The 4,788-nt window shown below is 34.5% G+C and overlaps 1 long non-coding RNA gene across 1 annotated transcript; it reads right to left on the bottom strand.

Annotated features, from left to right (window-relative positions):
• Positions 1 to 3,676: 3,676 nt before the first annotated feature.
• Positions 3,677 to 4,496, bottom strand: LOC107566845 (uncharacterized). Its single transcript, XR_001606557.1, has 4 exons — positions 4,363 to 4,496; positions 4,128 to 4,259; positions 3,985 to 4,048; positions 3,677 to 3,832 (listed from the first exon to the last, which is right to left on the bottom strand). It is a non-coding gene; the product is annotated as an uncharacterized lncRNA (long non-coding RNA).
• Between the last annotated feature and the right edge of the window lie 292 nt (positions 4,497 to 4,788).

The raw sequence follows: 4,788 nt of genomic DNA, 5'->3' as shown, positions 1-4,788 counted from the left end.
AAAAAGAAACACCAACAAAAAACAAAAAAAAAAAAAAAAAGCCACTGCACAAAACAAATCCCAGCCGGGTCCGTCACTTTTTTTGGGTCCCCTTGAAACATTTCCGTTGTGGTCCGTGCTATTTGCAGCGCATTTCTTCTTTTGCATGTGCTGTGAGGATTTGCAGCACGTGTGTTGTGAAACTGATGAAGATGTTTTCTTAATTTCCTGGTGTTTTTTCAATTTGCATGTGTTTTCTTAAGTTGCAGCGCGTTGAGCTCTCTCGGCCACCGTACATGACACTTTAGAGATCATTCTAATATGATGATTTGGTGCTCCTAGAAGCATTTATTATTATTATATTATTAATGTTAAGTAGCGCTGCTTAATACTTTTTGGAACAGCAATATTTGTTTTCAGGATTCTTTGGCTAATAGAAAGTTAAAAAGAACAGCATTTATTGTAACATTATTAGTGTCTTTACTGTCAATTTTGATCAATTTATTATGTACTTAATGAATACAAGTATTAATTTATTTCAAAAATATTAAAATGTTACTGGACCCAAACTATTTGCTGTAATCTTCCCGCTGCATCAAGATGCACTGCATCAGGGTCAGTGATAACAAATACCAATTTTGAACAATGTGCCGTGTTGAAATATACGTATGTGTGAATTCTACTTAAATCCATTGTATAGCTTCAGAAGACTTATGGTGTATGAGTTGTTTGCACTAATTTTATCAAGCTTAGTTGTCCTATTTGTATTGAAAAGAACAGCAAATGCAAGTTTGGGAAGACATGAAGGTATGAAAATAATGACAGAATGTTCATTTTTGGGTGAACTATTCCTTTAAGATGATTCGTTTTGATCAGAAACACTTGGAAAATGTGTCCTGTGAGGTTTCACAATGGGTTAGTTATTTATACCTGGGGCTTTGCAGAAAGGATGTTTCAAATTTGATGTCAGATCTCTTTTCATGCTCTTCCGACTATGAAGTCTGCGGAAGGATATGCATATTTGTGATTTTGGATGTCTCTGTACCTACTGGTTAGTCACTGATGCCCCTGAGGGCATATTTCCTGTTCTATTATGCCCATTTTTTGGAGAAGTATGTCGTTGGCTTGAGGAACTGATTAAAATTAAAACACTGCCACCTTGTGGTAAAGAAGCTGGTTTTCTGATCAGCAGTGAGGAAAGGGACTGCCATGAATAAGTGAGCACTGAACTTTATCTCGGTAAGATAAAGCTCCTGTTTGTGTCCCTGTTTCCAAGGTTATTGGGAGATTCCCTTCACGCCTTTCTGTCTGCAGATGAGAAAAAACAAACTGATTTTCCTTGTGTTTTCGTCCACATATCACTTGTCTCTGACTGTCTTAAACTCTGAATTTTACCTCACTTTGACAATCACAGTTTGATTTTGCCTCTTGTTTGCAGGATGGAGCTTGTGAATGTGTTAGTGTTAAACTGTCCACCGATAAGCAACAGTGCTTTGTCTTGACACTATCTTCAGTATGGCACAGCTGTTTCTTTGAGCAGGCACACTGTAGGCACTGGTCAATTTTTAGTTTATATATATGGTAACACTTTATTTCGATAGTCCACTTTAGACATTCTATTAACAGTAAGTAACTTTGCAACTACATGTCAACTAGCAGTTAGTAGAGTATTAGTAGACTGTCTGCTTAATATCTTCTAACACTTTCTTTGTCAACTTATTCTACTAACCCTAAACCTACCCTAACAGTCTACTCTGAGAGTTAGTTGACATGTAGTTACAAAGTTACTTATAGTTAGTAGAATGTCTAAAGTGGACTATTGAAATAAAGTGTATGCCATTCTAATATATAGAGATGCACCTGTATATATATATATATATATATATATATATATATATATATATATATATAATTTCAGGGGATCATAAAGCTATAACAGGTTTTATTTTTTATAAACAAAGGATAATTGTGAACACTGTATATGTAATATTCTTTCAGTGAATGAAGTGAATTATGTATCCATTGAAATACTTTTAAGAACAAAGCCAAGCATTCTCATTATGTTAAATGTGGTCATTTCACGCACTATATACTAGGAGAGATTACAGAAAACAATTTAATTATTATGGCGATTAGGATTATTCAGATTACAGGACAGTTTTTGTCTTGCGTCATCTGAGCTGAGATGAACTCCTCTTGGAGATTTGCCAACATGCACAAAGACACTGCTACCATCAGCACCTGCTGAAACATCATACAATTTGTTGTTCTGAGTGAGCACCATTAAAATGATACTTTATAAATAACAATAACCAGAACACTTACATGTGTCACTGTCAGTACATACAAATTCCTGAAGAAGAAAAAAATGAGAAGATCAAAACACAAGCCAAGTTGGCATCTAAAAAACAAGTTAGAAATGTACTGAAGCTTATGTCTATGTTGCTTTTAACCACAAGGGGGTAGTATTTATGTACAATTAATAGCAAGTTTGTCAGCAATTTCATCAATTTTGTGTGTGTGTGTGTGTGTGTGTGTGTGTGTGTGTGTGATTTTTGAGACTTCAAAGAGTGCACAAGCTTATTTTTCCATACCTGTGTTGAGCGGTGGCCATCACTGTTCATGTTTTGTGACCTGTCAGAAGAATTCATTGATGCGAGCACTGAAAGAAGTTAAAATGATAAAGAACATCTGTAATATGCAATGAATGTAAGTATTGACTGTACTCTGGACTGAGTGCTCATGGAGGCTTGGAAAGATTATTAATTGAGTAGGTCAATCAATCATTGCACGTAATATTGTTTTTGGATTTTTTCAAAAGCTCATGAAAAATAATTGATTCTAAAAACGAATTATTCAGCATCAATATTAACTAAAAGAGTTGTATAGATGTTAGAAAGTGTTCGAAATAACTATTTTTGCTCATAAAGTAAATGCAGCGTTTCATAAAAGAAACTGGCAACTGGCAAATTCAAATATTGCTCATTTAGTGTTTATTTTCTCCCCCTAAGTATATTGTATTATTAATTTATTTTCATAAAATCATCATTTACACAAATAGTTTTATTTAAATTTTTTAAAACTTGAATACATGTTTTTTAAGCGTTCACAAAGTTGTGACTTTTTCCTATGGGTTTTTCATTTCTATTTTTATACATTATCCAATTTAAAATATTATCTCATTGTTTGGCACAGTCACTTTAGTATCTAGTCATTTTAGTATCTCCCCATAACTACATATGCTAGATGCTATACTATTACCTTTATTATCCAAGTCCTTGAAATGTATGAACAGTGCCTCCTCAGGTTGTTCAAAGCTCTTTAAAGGGTTGAATGGATATAAAATGGAGGTCTCTGAATGCTCTCCCTTCTCTGGGCTACAACAGATTGTGATAATTTCATGTTAAATGCACTTTCCCATGTCTATTCTCTTTTATTGGCATATTGCACCTGAATATAGTAATATCATTGTACTCACTTTGGTACTGTGCTCTTAAACTGATTTCCAGCCACTGGGCTGTTGTGTGACACATCTTGCATGGGAGCTTCATCTGGCCATGGATTAGCCAGCTTTGTTGGTTGAGAGAATGACACAATCTGAAAAGAGACATATACTGTGACAATTTGAGTTATTAGGTGTGTTGCAAAAGCTGCTGATTTAAAAAAAATTAACCTGAGTATTTTTTTTTCATATTGTTAGGATTTCCCAGAGTTGGCAGGGAAGAGGATACAGTATGTGTGGTGTGGGTTTTGGTTGGATTGGATCTGAGGAGCCAGCAGATGTTGAGGATGGTTGCGGTTGATTTTCTGAGCCACTGACATCAGACAGGTTTGATTCAAGCACAGGAGACAGCTAAGGAAGAAGAGGCCACTATTAAATCCTGTATGATAAACGTTTAAACATATGAATACTACAAGTGGTACTAATGCTATATTATGTCACTGGTTGTTAAATAAAATAATGGTGAATGATTTTGTGGTAGTGACCATTTTAGTCATCCTTACCGGCTTGAACTTGAATTCTTCAGAAAGACGATGTTTTCTGACTTTATAACCAGGCGTTTCAATACTGTTGAAACAAATACTCAATATATGTAGATTAAATAATTTGGAAATATAGAAGGAATAACCAATTTACTGAAGCATACCTGTACTGTGGCTGACTGATAACTAGGTTCAGGTTTGAAGGAGCACAAGGGCTCATTGGTATCTCTAAGGGTTCTTTCAAAGTTTTTTTTGGTTCTTTTCACACCAGTCAAACGGTTTATTTTTGGATTTGTCTAGAAGACAAAAGATAACATATGATTCTACAAATTAGCTTTATTACAAGGCCATAAAATAATGTTTGCGTTGTATTCATTTATAAGTGCACCATCACTGTACCTGTTTGCTCTTTCTTTGATGCAATCTGGTTGACTATGAATAATGTCAGCAGATCCATATTGTCAGGGTTGTATCCTTTGGATGAGTCCATATTATGTGACTTTCTTTTCATCCTTTGCTTTTGAAAAAAACACCTTGAGCTGGAACAGAGAATTACAAAAGCACAAGTTTCAGATAAAATAACACAAAAAAACTAAACCACCTGTAACCCCAGTCAGATCACTACCAATCATGCAACTAAATTCATTTAGCTAGCTGTAGTTATTTTTTAAATTTACAATAAAGTTATCGTTCAAATGTAATATTAAGACTGTGTAGTTACTAAAAAGTGTGGAAAAAGTCTCAAACAGTTGCTTTGGAGAAAGTACTCACTCCCTGTTTTATTGTGTCTTCTTTGTTTTTCATATACTTGCTCCTGGTTAGTCA

The sequence above is a fragment of the Sinocyclocheilus grahami genome, unplaced genomic scaffold (assembly GCF_001515645.1).
Source record: "Sinocyclocheilus grahami isolate Dianchi unplaced genomic scaffold, SAMN03320097.WGS_v1.1 scaffold1104.1, whole genome shotgun sequence".
Classification (NCBI taxonomy): Eukaryota; Metazoa; Chordata; class Actinopteri; order Cypriniformes; family Cyprinidae; genus Sinocyclocheilus; species Sinocyclocheilus grahami.
This window is presented reverse-complemented; position numbering and strand designations above follow the sequence as displayed.